Source organism: Alligator mississippiensis, chromosome 2 (assembly GCF_030867095.1).
Source record: "Alligator mississippiensis isolate rAllMis1 chromosome 2, rAllMis1, whole genome shotgun sequence".
Classification (NCBI taxonomy): Eukaryota; Metazoa; Chordata; order Crocodylia; family Alligatoridae; genus Alligator; species Alligator mississippiensis.
Window position 1 is genome coordinate 32662935 of NC_081825.1, and position 20393 is coordinate 32683327.

General features: G+C 41.9%; 1 protein-coding gene across 6 annotated transcripts in view; it reads left to right on the plus strand.

Annotated features, from left to right (window-relative positions):
- The window catches only part of C1QTNF7 (C1q and TNF related 7), a 107291-nt gene that overhangs the window by 37444 nt on the left and 49454 nt on the right, over positions 1 to 20393 (plus strand). The window contains exon 1 of one of the 6 annotated variants that reach the window (XM_019479827.2): positions 470 to 765. The exons of 4 other annotated variants lie outside the window; for them this stretch is intronic. The gene's annotated coding sequence lies outside the window, so the exon portion shown is untranslated. Of the gene's footprint in view, positions 1 to 469; positions 766 to 20393 lie in introns of those variants that run through there. One more of the 6 variants, XM_014607633.3, reaches the window with a different exon arrangement.

The window sequence follows — 20393 nt, forward strand, 5'->3', positions numbered from 1 at the left end:
GAGAGAGGGAAAGGAAAAAAATAAAAGCCAACCTTTTTTAGGAGGAAGGAAAAATCTGTAAAAGGCTAAGTCTACTCCACTGCTATATATGATACTGTGAATGCCAAACTTCAATCTGGGATGTGTTTACTGGCTGAGATATTGAAACTGTTAGAAATGAACATTTATAATAGTCAATGGGAACTAATTAAAAATATAAATGAGATTAAGCAGAAGGAGCAAAACTAAGAAGCCTGATTCTTCTCAGGGAGTTGAAAGATGAGAGAGTGAGACATTGATTCTATCTATTTTATTTTTATGAGCAAACAAAGAACCAAAAACATGCACAATATTTATTCCAATGTCTCTCTGCAGGAAGTATTCATATAACATACTAGTATTTAACATGACATACCACAGATCCTATGCTGAAATTGCCCACTCTTATGTTACTGCTCAAATATGCATTCAGAAGAGAGCCAACAGATATAGCAGATTTACTCAAGTTGCCGAGGTCTAGGATTCTTTTTTTGGATTCAACCAAGAAGGGAACTCTTAATAACAAACAATATTCTCTGCTTTACATTCTGCTGTCAGTGTGCACCACTGATAAAACAGTATGTGAGAATATTTTTAAAGGGGAATCAGGAAATTACTTATCAATCTGAAGCACCAGAGAGCTATGTGCAGTCTTCGGTGCCAAAGTTAGAGGTTTTTCAACAAAGCAAAACATCTGCATGCACTGTAATTCAGAGACTCCAGCTGCTAGGAGCTCTTGCAAGCCATGTAAGTAAAGGGCTTCATTTCTGTGAAACAAACTTTATTTATTCTCTTATCTCGTAAAGATTCTTAAATAACCCAAATTCCACCTAAGTTTGCTAATGCTAGTTCTGTTTTTATCTGTCTGTGTTGCACTGAATAATGAACACCCATGGGCAAGATAAATAACTTACCTATTCAAAGAATGCTTTACTGGTGAACTGTGTTAGGAGCAGAATCTGTATGCTGGTCACTCTGACTCTCCTTGCTTTTAAGATTGCTGAATGTTCTGGTCTATATTTGTGATTTCTTTAATTTTGCACTGTGCTTTAAAGGGCAGTATGAAGCTGACAGCAACATGCAAAACCTACGTAAATAAAAGTAATTAATGGAAAGCAGGTTTACACAGGGGTATCACTGAGGTCTGTAGTATTGTGTGAACAGTATTAAACTTGGGCTATTGGTGGGATTCATGTTGTAGTCATTAGGGTTGGGAAAGGCATATGAGATGCTTTGCTTGCTTTATATTAGCTCGTCTCACTGTTCTTGTTTGTATTTAAGTTCCGCATTAATCATTACTGTGTGGCCTTTTTACTCTTAAAACTTTCTCTGCTCTTCATGCTGCAGCCTAAAAAAGTGATATATCTTATTAATGTTAAGATAAATCCCACAGTCTACACATTTTTTGCCCAGGCCAAATTCCCACTGATGTTTCTATGCTCAGGTACGCAATATAGGCTTTGGCCCCTTCTTGTATTGATTTCATACATGCAGATAGTTTGAAAAATGAATGATGAGCCACTGTTGTACCCAAAATGCTTCAAAAGCTATATGTCTTTATTACTCAGGGCAGCTTTGTTTTTGTGATATTTTGAAAATATCAGGGGTTCACCTGAAGCTTATCCAAATGTTATATCTCCTCCTACTCAAGTAGATTCTAAGCTTGCCCACAATCACTATAGTTTTACAAAAGTACCTAATGCCCTTTGACTTTCTAGCAGGATCACTTTCCCTCCCACTTATAAAAACCCTCTAGCAGGTGCCTCCTTTCATACCTTTAGCTCTCCTACAGACACTAGCTGTCTTCTGTAGATTCCTTAATGAAAACCTGTTAGACTCCCACCTGGTAATACTAATTATTATTTTTATTATTATTATAGTTATACGATGTATCTTGCATACAAAACACATTTTTTCCAAAAGCCAGCTGCTGAAAATTGTAGGGATTATATGCAAAGACATACAGTAAGAGCAGTTTCTGCTTCTTACCCTGCAAAAGCAAAAGTATAGGCTGCACACAGTCCCCAGGGAGCAGAACGATGAGCAGGCTTGGCTCCCCAGCTGCTGCTGGTCAGTTACTACAAGGAAAGATCTTTTTCCCTTCATTTTGCCTTTCAAAAATAAAGTGTGTATTTTATTCTAAGGTGCATTTTATGTGATAAAATATGGTATTACCACAGTGTCTCATTGTGCAAGGTACTCCACAAGCACAAAGGGACACTGCTACAAAGGGCTGGATACCACTCCCAACCCTACCATAAACCTTAACTTCCCCTGTCCTTTTTTCACCTTTAGAGACAGGAAATTTGAGGTGATGAAGAAAACAGTGTCCAGCATAAGGGGCTGGCCCAAAGTCCACTGAAGTCAAAGGAAATGCTCCCCAGGACTTCAGTAAGTTTGAATCAGGTTCCATGTGCAAAAATGTTGGAGAGCTGAGGAATATTAGTGAGATATTTAACCTTATTCTGCTCCCTATGAATTTGGTGGCAAAACCTGATTTGTCTCCAGTGAGAAAAGAATATGGCTCACTGCAGGAAAACTTCCACTGTGGGTGGAAAGAGTTACATTTTGGAGGGCCATGAGATAAAGAATATTTCACATATTAATGATCAGTGTAACGCTAGATTTAGGTACAATTTGGATATGGGTGTCACTTGATATGACACTCTGATTTCCTTTGCCTCAACTTATTCATACTAAGTCAGAATCACCATACTCTAGCAAGGAAATGAGGCTGTATTTTCAGAATTTATGTACATTCATGCCTTTTATTAGTCTCCTGGCAAATGCATCTTTTGAACGCTAAAGCCTTCTGGACTTTTCATAGTCTGCTGCTTTGATGCAGCAGATGTCTGTGATAAGCAGATGGTTATAGCTTTGAATGTTAACATCTTTAAATGTTCTGCTGTGTATTTTTATGGGGAGGAACCCGCTCTCTCTTACTAGATAGAATTGATGCAGTAAATAAAGAACAGCAATGTCTGGGTTTGTGGTATCATTTCCTAGTCCACAAATTAATAAGCCATTCACCCTCTAAATTATTTTCTTGTGAGACATTTTCACTCCCATTACGTAATAGGTGTTTTCAAGTTAGAAATCTAACTCTTCTCTCAGAGTTGGGACAGATGTAACATTTGAAGTATTTCAGCCGCATAGAGACATACAGCCGCCTGCCACACCTCCCGACTGGACCACTTCAAAATTGCGGCTAGAACAAGGAGACACGCAAGGGAGTGTGGGGCCTCTAGTCTCTTGGTTATGGCAGGGTGGCATGCTCCAGAAGTACTTCAAAAGTTATGTTTGCTCACACACTCAGATGCACTAATCTGATGCAAGCTTAGTCTGTGCAAGCAAGCAAAATGAGGTGTCTCTTGAGCTGCAGTCATGTAACTAAGAATTAAATTTGGACTCTAATGCATATCTAGTAAAAAGGCTGAAATGTCAGTGTTAAAAAACATCAAAGAAAATACTGCAGTGCCTGTGATAGTACCTAAAATGAGATACAGATAATTTTCGTGCTAACTTCTTATTTTCAAGAGCAACTGTATTCATGAAATAATCCATTGTGTGAGTTACTGAAGAATATAGGATCTTGGCCTACCAATAGGTTTTAGAAGATAAGATGAAAAAAAAAGGTGAGATCCTGACCACAGCAAAGTCAGTGGCAAATTTCTCACTGATTTCAATGAGGCCAGGTTTTCACCCAACAAGCGTTATGCTGTTTGAGATTTGCATTCTGTCTAAAACTTTTTCTCTCATCTCCCCTTTACTTTCAGACTTATGCAATCTGTTCTGCAGACAGACTATGGCATGTGAGAGCATTGTTTAAAACAGAATTAATTGATTTCAAGGGCAGAAAACTGTGTGTGTACTGTAAGTTTTTTTGTCAATTAAAATGACATCTGATATGGATTTAATGTGCAGGGCACCACAGCTGATCTGCCAAAGCATAAATACCTCATTCTGATCAATGTTTCAGAATGTTTCAACTACAAATGATCCCAGGATGGAGTACAACAGAAAGCTGATACTTCCCATTGCTGATAATTGCCTCCTCTAGGGGATTTTTGCATCTTCCATAGTGCAAGCTGTGACTGATCATTGCCTTTGGCAGAACACTAGATTTAGATGAACCACAGGTTTGAGCAAGCATGGCAATTCTTTTGGATCCATTTGGGGGGATCATTATGGCCTGTTCTTTTTTCTGATACTGTAGAAAAATATATAAATAAAATATAAATAAATAGAGATCTAAAAATACTTGCAGCAGATGGTCCATGATGACTAGAATTATTTGATGGTACAAAGCTTAGGAATTTGTTTACAAATTGGGAGAGATTTGGCTGAAACATCTGACGAAGGGGATGTTTTTCTATTTTAAATTGGGATTGTTTAAAGGCTATGAACATGTGTCTATATGAGATGGTATGAACTGTATGAGACCCATACTGTATGAGACTGTATGAACATGTGACTTTATGATTCCAGGTGGCACTCTGTGACATAACAGCAGCATTGCTCACAGAAAGGTTATTTTAAAACAGTCTTAATGGTGCAAAAATACTATGTATGGATGTGTACCAAGCTTCTTTCTGCTTTCTGAAAAATGAGGGGAAAATCAGAGTCCAGGTATAACTCCTAGATATTCATGTGGTGAACACTGGCATTGAACACAGAATTGAACTTGCATCTACTGAATCCTATGTTGAAACCTTAAGCACTGTGTATTAGAATAATGAGGCAGTGGAATATGCTGCCTGGGGAATTTGTGGACTCTCCATTACTACAGGTGTTCAAGAAGAGTGTGGACAGCCACTGGTTGGAGATGATTTAGGCTATGTCTATGTTCTACTATAGGTATTTCCCAAGCTTCTGGGCTTTGCTGATTGCCACATGGGACAGGGAGGAAATTCCCCCTCCCCACCCCACACTGCTATGAGGTTTTTGAAGCCTTTGTCAGAGACATTGCCTGTTGGTTACAGCCAGCACTGTAGATTTTGACTGATGTGTGCCAGTACTCCTGCTGGGACATAAAGCCAGAGGTTCCTGGCTACAGGGTCTTGCCCCTCTGGTCTGGGTCAGCCCGATCGACATATTTGAGGTCAAGAAGAAATGTTACACCATGGTCAGATTTGCATGGACTGTGAAGGTTTTTGCCTTCCTCTGTAGTACAAAGCATGGCCCTCTTCCTGGGATTTCTTGAGCATATGTTAACAACCTTTACAGCAGCAGGACATTGGCCACTGTGGTCCCCCTGCTTTACCTGTGGCAGGCTAGGGTATTATATCTTGGTTGTGTCAGCATTGACTGTGTAGCTTTGCTTATAGCTTAGACAATGGATTTTTATAAGATGGTTTAGATAGGGATAAACCTGTCTTAGGCAGAGAGTTGAAATAGATGACCTTTGAAGATCCCTTCTTGTCCTACTTTTCTATGTTTGTGAGGGTGGTAAGGCCACTAGCAGGCCTATAAGAAAAAAAAAAAAGAGATAATATAAAAAAGATTTTGAATACAAAGTTGTGTTGTATTCACCCTGACTTCAGTGTCTTGGGTCTGTGATTTCCTCCTGCAGTCAGAAACCAGGACAAATAAGAACAGCACAGCAAAAAGGAAAAGAAGTAAAGAAAAAAAGATCAGCTAGTCTCCCAATGCAGCTAGAATAACCTAAACTGTACTGAGCTATCAGCAAGGGAAACAGAGAAGAAGTGTTAAAAAACTTTGATGAGTTTAGACTGCAGTCCCAACACTGGTGCAACAGGAAATTCTTGACAGAAAGCAAGAGGTAGGCCAAGACATTGCAAAATAGAGAACTGCAGCTAAACACTGATGGCTTCAACTATAGTGGAGAGCTGAGAAATGTGATTCTTCTGCTTTCATGAGAATCAACCCACTGAAAATCTTGTTGCTCTCTGGTCTATTGGGCAGGCCATGATATCAAGTCTGGAGTGACCATTCCTAGCTAGGTAATACAATCTACTTTAGTGAATGATATCATCTCAGGAGTAATTGAAATTACCAGATGACTCACCATCATTTCAAGTGCAGTTGTAGATGGCTCAAACTCATCTTTCCCTGTCTTGGGATACGAAAGTAAATTATCTTTGAAAGTGTTCTATGCTTTTCCTCTGAGGCCTCAAAGAAATTTGCTGATTCCTGAAGTTGCATTCCTCTTATGCCCAGTCCCCAGTTTTCTCAGAGTAATGTTGAAGCATTGTGCAATACAGAGGTAAAGCAACCTATTCTTTACGTCATCACATCCCTCATTAGCCCCATTGGCACACTCTCTTGTAGTGAATTGTTTGTGGAAAGGAAATTGAGGTCCACTACCCCAACCATCCCTTCTGAGCCAGGCCTTTGGAGGCCTGACTTCCTGTATCTTCAGAAGGTGGAAGATCAATATCAAATCTGTCAAAGACTTTTATAGGGACCAGAGTGCCAAACCCTTGCGAGTCCTGCATCCATGAAATCACATCTGGGTGAAATATTCTTAAGAGGTACAGGGATATGACAAAACTCCTTGATCCTTTTTTTTGTTGTTGCCTTCAAAGCACCTTGACTTGATGCTGACCTTCTTAGAGCCACCATGCCCTTCATATCCTCCCCCTGTGAGGAGTTATCCAGAGCAAAGGAGGGCCCCCTGCACTCCTGAAGGATGATATATGACTTTGAGAATGCAGGAAAGTCAATTGAGTAGTAGCTGAACATCTCAAAAGGGCAGAATAAATTCCTAAAACATGGTTTCAAGTTCAGGCACCCAATCCTGTCCTTCCCTGGGCTCAAGAGTCTTGTTTGTCTGGCTATTCTATTCCTGTGACATGTTGTCCCTTTATAAAAAGTTTGAATAAGAGCTTTGTCACCCAACACGTTTTGAAAAGGGAAATTAGTGAGTGTTCAGAGTGACCAGCTGGGTACACGGAGTAAGAAAGTTAAAGTCTGCGTAACAGGACATAAAGATGGACTTGCATTACATACATCCTGATCATGTGCCTCTGTGTCTCTCTATTCCCCAAATATAGAAGCATTCTTCCTCTATAGGTATCATGCTCTTCATTTTTATCAAATTGCCATAAGATGAGAGGGAGTCAGATTTAACAGTAGGTTGTTTAGGTCCCTGTTTGAAATGAGATGACTGGGGCCAAAGGCAGACCTGTGTGACTTGCATGAGGCTTTGAAAAGTGAGCATCTTGGGTGTGCTACTCAGTAAGTGTCAATATTGATGCCTAAGTCTTGCCCCTGTGAAAGATAATGCCCTGCCAAGTTTTATCCATCTAGAAATGGTGCATTATTATTGCATGCAGTCCAGTTACAGATGTAAACTAAGTGAAGATGCTGCCAGGTCCTAAAAGTGCATCTCCATTGTGCGTAGGGACATTGGATGTCAGCAGAGATCTAGCTCCTAGTTGGGTAAGCTAGTTCAGGTGTAAATTATGCAATAAGGCCCTGTAGAGAGAGAACGCCACAGCATGAACCAATCACAAGATTTCAGCCTTTATGGAGTGCATTTTCCTAACTTCGCTTTCCTGCAAAGTTCTGCAGCATACCCTTTAAGTCAGGGGTGGACAATTATTTCGGCTGGTGGGCCACTTAACAAGTTTTGCTGAGCTGTTGAGGGCTGCACACATACAATCTATCAGAAGATATCATTTTAACAAATTATAGAAAAAAACAAATCATATACTAAAAATCTAATGTCTACTATAACACATTTATTTCAAAACATTCTATTTGTCCTGGTTTATATTTTTTTGAGCAGTATATATAGAAGTAATTGCACAATAGCTCAAAATAAAGTCTTACTCTTATGTATTGTGTGTTTGGGGAGTGGGGGGTTAGGGTGTATGTGAAAGGGTGTGTGTGTATGGGGGGGCATACGCATGTGTGTGGGGGCTAGATCCTGCTAGATCCTGGAGCCAGCCAGGAGGAAGGGAAGGAGTGGGGGGAGTGGGCAGGGGGAGGATGCAGCAGAGCTCGCCTGGGTGGTGCTGTGCAGATGCAGGAGTGGTCTGCCCCCTCCCCCATCTGGCCCATGGCTGTGGTCTGCATGTGGCTGAACCCTGGCCACTCCTGCCCAAGGCAGCCTGTGCCGTGCTCCTGTCTACACCTCCCCCCCCCACACACACACACACCGGGCAGCTCCTACCCCAGCACGCAGGGCTCCAGCTCCAGGCCACCTTCCACCCACTCAGACACCCTCAGGTGGCTGCTCATTATGCCAAGCGGCCAAGTGGGTGAAAGGCAGCCAGAAACTGGAGCTGTAACCCCACACACTGGGGCAGAAGCCACCAAGCTACAGCTTCCCCCCCGCCCCCACCTGGCTGGGCATGTAGTGCCAGGCATGCATCCCCAGAGCTGCCCTCACTTCCCACGCTACCTGCTGTCCAGAGCAGTGCAGAAGGGGCAAGAGGAGAAGGAGGAGGAGCTACTGGAGGTGGGGGGGAGCCAAGCAGGATCCAGGCAGTTGCAACAGCAGCAGGAGCAGAAGTGCCAGGAACAGTGGTGATGCATAGGGGGTGCATGGGGGTGCACCCCCTGAGAGCACTGGTGCACCCCCTGATAGGCAGCACTCCTCGCTTAGGTGATGGGCAGGGGGGTAGGTGGGAGTGCTAGTGCCCCCGCTGTGAGCACTGGCTGGGAAGTGGGGGTGCCAGGTGAAGCACTGCTGGCACTTCTGGTAGTGCCGCAGCCACTTCTGGGAGCTCTGCTTGCACTTCCCATTTGGCCCGATCGGGATCCCCTGGCCCTCCCTGGTCACTGACTGGCCACTGGGGGGGCACATGCCCCCCATGACTCAGGTGGCACCAGTTGCCCATGCCAGGAAGTTGTGTGCACTGACTGAGGCCAGGGCTGGGGCTGGGGCTGGTGCCAGGCCCAGAGCAGTGCTGTCAGCAGGCACGGGGTGGGAGCATGGCATGGGGTGCCCGTTGAGGGAGTGGGCAGGGCTTGACCCCATGCAGAGTGCTGTGGGACAGCCATGGGCCAGATACAATCAGTTGGTGGGCCAGATCTGGTCCATGTGCTGTATTTTGCCCACCCCTGCTTTAAGTAAAAAAAACCTCCCATAGTCAGGTCTCTGATGGTACCTTTTTACGATGATTGAAAAAGATACTCCAGTTTCTTTCTTTTTTTGAAATAGCAGCAGCATGACCAGAATTTGTGTAAATACAACCACTTGAGATTATATTAGTGCTTAAATGTGCCATGGTAGATTAAAGTACATCAGTTTTCTGAACCCTCTGGTTCAGGACTAACCTGCAGGCATTAGCATCAGATCCTTCTCAGGTAAAACTCGCAAGGAAAAGAGCACTTTCCTGTGGCAAATGTGGTTGTCATAGTGGTCCTAAGGCAGTGACTTTTCCTCTGGGTTTAGTGGTTGTTTGCATGTGGGAGAGGATCCTGGCTCTGTTTTTAGTCCATCAGATGAAAGATGGAAGCCAGCCATGCTACAAAAGCACTCAGTAAGTGTGGTTTGTGACTCTTCTCTAGTAGCTAAAGCAACAGACAGTCCTCTGCACGTGTCTATCAGGACTTGTCCTTCAGCTATACTGGTCTGAGGTCTCTTGGTAAGTCTTTCAAATCAACTGAGAATGTATCATATAGATTTTGCCATTTTCTTTCTGGATGATTTTGATTAGTAACTCTAGATGTCCCTTTTGTTTGTTAACTCGATGTGAAAGTCTTGGGCTATTTCCCACCTGGGCTACAGAGCATATATCATGGAGCTGCTCACTGGTTGGTACTTGCCCTCCTGTGCATTTTCTCATGCAAAAGGATGGCCTTTTGGCACCTCAACAGTAAGTGGGAAAGTTTCAGTGTAGTTCTTGCAACATTTATGGGAGTTTACCTGTGTAGTCAAATCCCCATGTACATCATGCTAAAACCTGTCCTTGGAGAGTTCCACTGTAATATCAGTCTGCTGCCCCTATTGTAGCTAGTCAGACTGCTATAGTTTTCAAAATTGTTAGCAAACTTTTTGTAAAATGCAAGTTCACTGCATGCTGTAACGGTGCATCATTTCACTGTGTCTTTGAGGCTCAGCTTTAAAGAAGGTGCATAAGACTGCATTTGTACGTGGACTTCAAGAACAGACTGGATGCTTGACTAATTTCTGTTCAGATGGCTTCTACCATCTTTTCTTCATTGCTGCCAGTGTTTTCTATCATCTCCCCAAGGACACCAGATGCAGCTAATGATTCAGTCTCCAGCTTCCAAAGTGAAACAGATCATGGAAAGCAGCCATGTGTTGTTCAGATGCTGGAATTGGAGGGAAAGAGTGTTTTTTTCCCTTGCTTTTTTTCCCCTCTCACCCAGTGAGAATTTGTTTTATATTGAATTACTGCCACTCTTGTCCTATATCCTAACATAGCAATACCTGGAGAAGAGGAAAGATGGCTTTAAAAAACAAAAGCTGCTCCATGTCTAAGACAAACAGTCCAGGTTCCCATCTGAAGCAATCGGACAGGAGGGAAAGGCATTTAAATGTAAAATCATCACACTGTGGCCATCCAAAAATAAGTGAATAGCCAGATACTTATATATGCCTCCTCCAAACATAAACAGATATGCCATATTATGTGGTACAACTTCACAGCAGGTCTCCAAAACTTAAAAATTAGCAGCAATAAAATACTACTGTATCTTGGCTCTTCATTCCATTGAACGTGTTGTCTATGTTGATGAGTTACTTTGATTTGTGCTTCACAGCATAACTCACTTTCCCTTTAATAGAGTTTCAGCATGTAAATTGTCACTTAGATTGATAGTATTTGCACCAAGTTGGATAATTAGGCGGGAGCTGTAGAATATATTATATTGTTTGTTTTTCATTATGATTATTCCAGATGGTTTTTGTCAGTGACTTTTTCTGAGTTTAGCTATTAATAAAAATTGAAGAAACCTAATGCATACATTTGGTATGTTCAATATGAAGCTCTCTTGGTGGCTGAGATTTGTGTAATGTCCCCATGCAATTTTCTCAGATGAGAACGAAAGAATTACTCACAAATAAATGTGCAGTGGAGAAAAATGGAGTTCACAGATAATAAGGTGGTGTAAGAAGAATGCAGTTGTTCCTGCCTTAAACATCAGCCATTTAAAATAATATGAAGGATTCACTGTGATAATGTGCTGGCTCCTAGAGTTGAAAATTTTCTTGAGGTTAAGGCAAAGAGTTGAGACTCAAGAGAGCTGGGTTCAAACCCTGTCTCTGGTACAAGTTTTCCCTCTGCCCCTGAGTCACTTGATCATTGTATGCCTTAGTTCCTCAATGACAATACAACAAAGCTTCCTCTTCCTGCCTTTAACTGTTTTGTCTAAACAGAATAAAAGAGAATATTTAGGGATTGGAAGTTGAGGAATCATCTAGAAAAAAGAACTGGAGATTTTTTGGGGTAGAAATGGATGAAGAATGGAGCTGTAGTCAAAAAGTCCACATGGTGCCTGGACAGCTTAGAGGTGTTTGGTTGCCAAAAAATCAGAATAAGCTAATATGAGATGGATACAACATATAAAGCTTTCTGTGTGATATGCCAAGGGGTCCCTAAAGAGAAATATTATTTTAAACATTACTTAAAATGGCTGGTGCTAGGACTTACCTAAGATCAGAAAGAAACATCAGAAGCAAAAGGGCAAAAATACAAGATGTCTACCCTCTGCCAAGCTACAAGAGAGGTCAACAGGTGATATAGCATAGAGTGCCAGAAAGCTGATGAAATGCTTAAGTGTCAAGAAATCATATGTTTTGAAATTTAAACCAAAACACTGAGCTGAGTTTGGTTAGCAATAGGTGGTCAGAGCAGGGGGCACAGAGCAGATTTTTGGAAGATCGCCAGAATACACATTGCAACAGACAAACTGGCATTGTATTAGTTTCGTTGTATTAGTTTTATGTGGGCTTTTCCGAGGGCTGCCTGAAGGCCCAGTTGCCTACAGTGTTACTGTCTTCAAACAGGATGTGGTCCTAGTGTTTCTTATTCACTGTGTGGCCCCCACTATGAGTTCTTAAAGCAACCTTGAACAGGCAGCTTGGGGTTGTGGATTTCCAGCAGCGGAAGTTTTTAAGTGTAGGTTAGACAAACATTTACCTTGGATGTTTGTGCCTTCAGCAGGGGGTTGACCTAGATGACCTCCTGAGGTCCCTTCTAGCCCTTTTTCTATGATTCTAAGGTCTCAGTCTCATTAGGTTATGTGAGGCAGTGCTTCCCTGTGTTCAAATGACTGAGCCGTGCACAGGAAAGCTTTGATTTGTAGTGAGAAGGGAGAAGGAATTCAGTATCACAGACTGCATAGGCCCGGCCAACACAGTAAACAGATGGTTGCAACAGCACTTGTCTCTCTCATTCTCTCTGTGTGTGTCCCCTCTCCCTCCCGCTCCCTTCAGCCTGTATACCTAGAGCAGAGATCGGGTTTTCTCTTATGAGAGCACAGAATTTTTTCCTTTATTCCATTTTTTTTGCAGCTGTTACTGAGAAATCTTTTCCTTAAGATTGGATTTTAGCCTGGTTCATCTAGATGCGGTTAATTTTTCAAGAATCGGTGTTAGGAATAATACAACAATCTTGGACTGCCATTAAGTCAGTGTTGGACTCGTCACTCATCTCTTTTGCCGATTTCAGATACATGCCAGGTAAACTAGGCTGAAAAGATGAGATTTAAGTACGTTTGTTGGCTGGCAATTTTGGAGGATTCTTGGAATAAGAAAGGACAAATCGATAAATTATCAGACTTTTGAATCTGACTTATCCAGCTGAGATGGCATTACCTTAAGGCCACCATCTGAGACAACCACCAAGTTAGATAATGACAAGGGAAAAGTTTGACTGGCAAAAGTTGCTTGCCCTTTTGCCTCTGAACAGGAAGGGGGAGACAAGGAATAATGTAGTTGATAAATGACGAGGACAGCCAGGTGCAGGTGGAGCAATAATTCAAGAAGTACCCAAAGGAACTAGACTGACAAGACCAGGAGGAGGAAATGGCTATTTTGTTTATTGCGGCATGAGACAAATGACAGCAAACACAGTGCATTTGGCAATGTATGTCATGTTTTGCCAGTACGTGAGGAATGGAAGTGGTAACCCTTTTGGAACTGTTACAGAACATTCCACTCCTTTAGGGCATGAAGTAAAATAAATTTTCGTTGGGGCTACAAGCAGAAACTCTTTGCCTGTAGTTTTAATGCCTCACCCTTTGATTCAATAAGAAAACACTCATGCCAGGTCTGGTGATTAATTGCACATATCTCCTGCTCTTCTTACAAAGTCACGGGGGGGAAGGGAATACTTAATAAAAGCTTAAGGAGCCACAATCTCTTCCCTACAGCCAGGCAAGATACCTTCACGGTCCATGATTCACCATTGTCCTGCCTTGTGTTGACACTTGCATTTGCAATGTGAATGCAAAATTCTTGCTGTGTTGTCTATGTACACCCATTGCACAGATATAAATAACTGTACAAGTGATGGGGCAGCAATGATTCAAGCCCACAGTGCTCAGTTGTGTGCTGGAAAGTGCAGCCAAAGGATGTACCAGCCTACACAGCAAATGTGCAAGATAGTTTAGTCTGCATGATCAGAGGTATGTGTAGGTATCTCTGTCCTAGCCATATCCATGCTTCCACCAGGAGTAAAGCACATGCTAGGTACATGTTGTTTGCCAAGATGATTCCTAAAGTTGTCACCAACTTTGTTCCCCATTTTTCCTTCATTGGTCAGGGAAGGACCCTCCCACACATTCCCTCCATGGTGCACAGCCCCCGCAGGTGGCGACAGCAGCAGCAGCAGAAACAAGCATGGGCTCTCAGGGCACTTGTGCCTGGTGCAGGAACTGGTGCCTGGCAACACGTGGCTCTAGCCAGTGCTGCACATGGGAGTGAGGAATGCAGCCCGGCCCGACTGACTTTATCACCAGGGTTCCCCGCCATGCACGTGCAACTCCTGGACTTACGCACCACAGTAGGGAAGCTCTACTTGCTGGAGCTGGCTGCCTTTGCTGCTCCCTACTGCACAGGTCCCAGACTCTGTGGGGAAGCAGGCTTCTGGCAGAGTTCTGGGATCTGCGCCACAGGGAGCAGCAAAGACAGCCGGCTCCAGCACATGGAGCTTCCCTCCCTTGGCACGCAAGTCTGGGAGTTGCACGTGTATAGTGGGGAGCCCCAGTGATAGAGGTGGCCCAGCTGGGCTGCACTCTTTGCTCTCCATGCGCAGCACTGGCCAAAGCCACACACCGCTGGGCACCAGTGCCTGTGCCAGGCATGAGTGCCCTGAGTACCCCACCTGCTTCTGCTGTTGCTGTTGCCACTGCCTGCGGGGGGGGGGGGGGGGGGGGAGGGGGGAGGGGGCTTTGTACCATGCAGGAGTGTAGAGAGGTTCCCCACCTGGGAGGGTCCCCACCCCACCTCACATCCACTCTCTGCCCACCCAAGCTCTGCACTGCTGCCACCCCCCAGGCACGCTGCCTCCAGCCCCATGCTCCCGCCAGCCCCATGCTCCTGCCTAGCTGCAGCTCCCTTACCGCTGCCCCTGCCCCTGCCCCTGCTGCTTCCCTAAACTTCTGCTCTGAGTGAGTGAGACACTGGAGAAGCCAAAGAGGTTCCCTGGCGGCTGCATGCTGGCTGCGCTGGGCTGTCCTGTCCACAGGGGTGGGAGCAAGGCACAACAGAACATGTTGCTGCGGGGGGGGAGGGGATGTATAGTGGGTGCCATGCTCCCACCATCATGGGCAGAAGGGTTGGCAGGGTACAATTAGTTGGTGGGTGCTGTGGGCCAGATGAAAGTGCCTGCTGGGCTGCAGGCTGTAGTTTGCCCATGCCTGTGGTAAGGGGATAATGCATAGTATCACTTTCTAATAGAATCCGTAGACTGTGGATATGCCCTGGATTTCTACCAAACATAAATGATAACATAATTAAGCCAACTAATGTTATTCTAGATCTCAATGGATATTGATTTGGTACATTATGTATTAATATTGGTCTTCAGTAAGGATTATTTGGAAAAGTCTCTATCAATCTGCCAAAATCCCTTCCAGGCCTACAATCTAGGAATCTATGAATCTGTGTTAGTGTTTTTTGCTGCCATTCATCACAATGGTATCTGAGTAATTTGAACATAATATTTACCTACTTATGATGTTCTATCAATACTTGTAGTACTTTGGCCTCCTTGATCATGCCTATTCTTGTCTGTTATAAACTAACTCTTCCCAATCCTGCCCTACATTGAGTACCTTCAAGTCTCTTCTTATGTTGTCCATCTGTTGGCAAGGCCTACCCAGAACGTAATAGCAATAACAAATAGTGTAGAGAACTTCTTGGAGTTTGTTGCATTTTTTTTCTTCTTAGGGTAAAAACTGCTTTGGATAGGATTTTGATTTATGTTGTTTGTAGATTGTATTTAGTTACTATTTTTAAATCAAGAGAAGCTAGTTTGCATAGAAGTTTTACTAGAAATGTTGAAAAAATACAAATTGTGCAGTAGTTCATGTGGAACATCTAATTTGCTATAAGACTCAAAAGCGTGTTATTTTGCCACCCTCAGGAATCTGATCTACAAAATCTGTTCCATTATAGGAAATGATGGTAATAATGCAGCAACCTGTTAACGATATTTAGAAGTAGGAGCTATGAAAAATTTAGTGAAGGGACACTGAATTTTCCAAAAAGTTGTTTTACTTAATATCAGTGAAGTAACAACGTTTTAGGTGACAGATCATCTTATAGAAAAATGGATTAATTTGTTGATCTGACTTACTTGCATTATTTCTGTGCTGTTTGAGATGCCTCAAGCCAGCTAAAGTCAATAGACATTGGATGTCTTTAATGGTCTTTGGATCAGACTACATGCCCCCGGCTATCTTAACCAAGGCCTCAGTTCTATAAACACGTCTGCACTTACTTAACTTTATTTATATGATTCCATTGGCTTTGTTGGGATAATGATAACAACATGTGTAGGTATGTATTTGCAGCACTGAGACCTCTGGGCCTGTGGTTCACAATCCTTGACCAGTGAAGGTAGCAGTGAGGTACAGATGGTCATTTCAAGCTTTTCTGACATTACTAAATATGGCAAGCAAAAAGAGAAAAATAAACCTTGCAGGTTGTTCAAGAATGCCAATCAATATGCTCTGCACCCTGCAGTGGAAATCTGATCAGTGTTACTTGTTAATTCCCTTATTGATGGCACATGAAGAGTTTTTTACCTTTATAACATGCCCTACTGCCAGACCTCTGCAGCAACTGCATGTGATGCCAAATGCCAAAAAGCCTCCTGAGATGTTACCAAATAAGGTCTTGTGAATATCCTATACTTGATAAATGATATTTGGATCCTCTATTAAAAAGGACAGCCTTATGCCCTCTAAGTGATGCCATATGTATTCATTTCTTTATGCTGGCACAGGAAATCCATTTTTTTCTTTGAATTCTCCAGTGGCATATACCAACCTGATAAACATGTACAGAGTGAACTGAGGTTTATGGAAACTACACTTGTCACTTATTTCTTGTTGTGGTATGCATATTTAATATGATTTATTTTGGAACATATTTCAGTCCCCGAGTAACACTTTCCTGCTTTTCCACTTGCTAGAAAAAAATAATCTTGAAATAATTATTGCTTATAATAAAATGAATATTAACACCTAATTATTATAGCTGTCATGTTTATTATAATAGTACTCAGCATAATGACATCTCTCAACCTATGGTCACAAATCTTTCTACAGGTAATTATACCTTTCTGCATCCTTTGTGGGGGGAGGGGAGGGAGGATAAGTTTCATGTTCATTTTGATAAAATGAGGCAAGGAGAAGCTAGTTACTTGGCCAACATCACAAACAACGTAATGGTAGAATCTAAGAAAACCAGGAGACTCATTTCACAGTATTGCACTCTAGACAGGACAAGACAACCCTACCTTTAGCATAAATAGCACAGTAATGCAAAATCCTCTGCAGTACAAAGGAGCTAAGGCCTACATCCGAATCCCCTTTGAATGAGCACAGAATACACAGTTAACTTTAACTATGAAAGTAGCATTTTGGGCCATTTGTACCGATTCCACATTCTGGTTCCCCAGGAAGGCACATAACTCCTTGTAAGTCTCAGATAACAGGAAGATGTAAGGGCACTTGAGCAGGACAGGAAAGATCCAGGTTTTAGGCTCCACCTCACCACAGAGAATTTGAACAAAAAATGCCATAACGACCAGATGACAGGCATGGCAGGCCCAAGAAGTAGCTAGCTGCTGGCTTCAAATAACCATGGAGAATGATAGTGAGTGAGAGCAGGAATGAGAATTCTTGGAACCAGCTCTTAAGTAACTGCCCCATGGAGAAGCAGCAAGGCAGTGAAATAATCACTGAGGAGAGGGGTGGCACAGAAGGATTATTTTTAACTTTTAAACACTCTCTTGTTTCTTTAAAAAAAAATGTTTTAGGTGTTTTCAAGCCAGTGCAGTCCTTGGGAGTGCACCATCCCACAGGAATATTTTGCCTAACAAATTATCTGCCAACTGTGCCCAAGTCACTGGAAGCTCTCTTTTCTCTACTGCCTTCCCGTGGCACAGGGAGGGCTTTTTGTAACTGAGCACTTGTGGCTGTGATACAAAAGAGGGGCTGGAGTGAACCTTCTTATCAACCCTTTTGGGCACAGACTTATTGCATGGTTGCTTGCTTCACAGGGAACTGGACTTAATGACCCAGGAAGTCCCTTGCAAGCCTGTTGCTATGAGAATTAGTTGGGAAATAACAGCATTGGTTCAGCATTGCCTCTGAATTCAACATTCATCCAAGATGTATTCTGCACCCAAGCAGCTCCTTACTTAGCTTGAGAGCAGTTGCCAAGATTCCTTTATTCATTTTTTAAAATCTTAAATGGGAATTGAAAAGTCTCCAAGATCATCACTGAAATGTGCATCAGAGAGAAGGGGAAAAACTAAATTTATCACTGGAAAAACAACGCTGATATTCTTGTGGGTGGTTAGAAATCATTTTGACATCCAGATTATGGCACTTCAGAGGCTTCTTTTTCTGATTAAAATTGTTTTTCTCAATTTTTTTACAGGAAAAACTCAGTTTAATTGTTCTTTATCCTTTTTGGGGGGGGAGGGAGAGAGGGGAAAGTTCAGCCTCGTTCTTGCACAGCTATCTCATTCACAGTTCAATTTCAGTGGATGCTAAACATGTTGTTGATAAAACGCAGTGTCATTAAACACACAAATGTCATATATGCCATAAAGGAACTGTCATAGCTGTGGAAATACCCACACATTTGATCCCTTTTCACAGGCAGTGGAATCGACAGTATTAAGCATGCCTGAAAATCATTGTTCATTGTTACAAAAGTGCTGGTTCTGGAATGTCATGCTAAATTCATTTTTTCCACACTTGCTGAGCCTAGAAATCTTCTCTTTAATAAATTAATCAGAAATGATGGCAAATTCCAGGTATCTGCTGTGAAATACTTTGGGTTTCCTTACTGTATTTGTATTACACTGCACCCCATTAAAATGATAATGACAAGAGAAGTATGTCAGCCCATCATAGCACTTGTGTAAACTGCTGTTGTGAAACTTGCAATTTGCAAAAGATCTTTTGCCTTTTTGTTTATATCTCAAGAATGTGAATAAAACCGTAGTTTGTTAACTGATGGTATCAAGAGTAACATGATCATCAGAATTCAAGGATAGATTCATGGAGCTCGATCCCAAAATATGTTAAAATCCTGCAACACTTATGGAAATCAAAGAGAGCTGTGGATGACCAATATCTCATGATCAGGGCCATAATTTTTAATAAGATCCTGAGATTGTCTGAACCACAACCTCACATCTGAACTGCCTGATCTTTAGATAATTTTGACTTCAGATGTGAACTTAGAACCTCAGGGGCAAGGAAGGAGATAGGGAAAGCCTTCCTGCCAAAACCTGTGATTTTCCACAGAAATAAAATTAGCTATATGAACACTTCTCCACGACCACAAAAGAAGCAGTTCAAGCCAGTTCACCAGAGGTTTAAGAAACATTCAGTCATATTGATGTACATTTGTTAAAAGCGTGTATGCGTGTATGCGTGTGTGTGTAATATATATGGAATTAACTGATGGGAAAATTAAAGAACAGTGGGCCTGCCATCAGTACACATCACCTCTTTCCCTTCTGGCTTCTCCAAAAAATGTATGGGAGAAAAGTTTGTCATGCTAGCCAGCTCCATGCTAGAATAAGTATGTATCTTGTGCTTTAGGTGCAATATGATAAAGATTGGACTGAAGACTTGTTTCTTGCAACGTTTATCAGTAGCCTGTGTCCACTATGTAACTTTCAGTCAAATAACACAAGCCAAACTCTATTTTCAACTGGCTAGATGTATTTTTTAAAACCAATGTTATAAGAATGTATACTTGCATTTTTCTCTTATCTGTTTGTTTGTTTGCTTGCTTGTTTGGTTGGGGCTTTTATTTCTTTTTTGTGGGGAGGATGGGAATGGAGAGTACTAGAAAATTATAGCTTTTTGAAAAATTAAGCTAAGATAAAATGTAATAAAAGTGCTATTTTAGATTGTTTTTCCCACTTGGAACAATTTCATTGCAGTGAATAGTATTTCACTGGTCCCTTTGTAATGCCTTGACACCTTCAGGGCTTTCATCTGCTTTAAGAGAGACTCCTTGCATCAACATTTTCCAGCCAAATCAAAGCATGAATTCAGAGTGCCACTTCTTTAAAATTTCACTCCTTCATATTTTACTTGTATCAATAATCTATACAGTGTTGCCAACTCTCATGATTTTTGACTTTGTTCTTAAAGTCTATGCTTCGGGAATGTGAAAAACTTAGTTCTTTTATAAATATATATATAATATATATAATAAATTCATTTCTAAATATAAATGAATATATATATATATATATATATATATATATATTATATATATATATAAAAGAAAGAGCTAAGTTTTTCACATTCTCAAAGCATAGACATCAAAAACAACAGCAAAACGCATGAGAGTTGGCAATACTGTCTATAGCCTGGCAAAAATTAAAGAGTGGGTACAGCAATGCTTACAGCTTGCTTTACAGGAGCATCTATGAGTTCAGTACCAGATCCTACAGCAGGAGTTCTCACCTTTCTGGACTTAAGGCATCCCTTGTTTGAGTCAAGGCATGCCTTCATAACTTCTGTGAATTGAAAAGCAACCCATTTAAAAATGAATTTATTATAGTGCTTACCTCCCTGCAGAGGAGCCAGACAGGGAGGAACTTACCTCCTTACATCTTTTTATCTCTTCACACCTTGCAGTGCCCCAGAGTCCCCTGGTACCTTGGTTGAGAATCATTGTCATAAATCATAGACACTTCTAAACGCTGAACTCTAATACCATATAA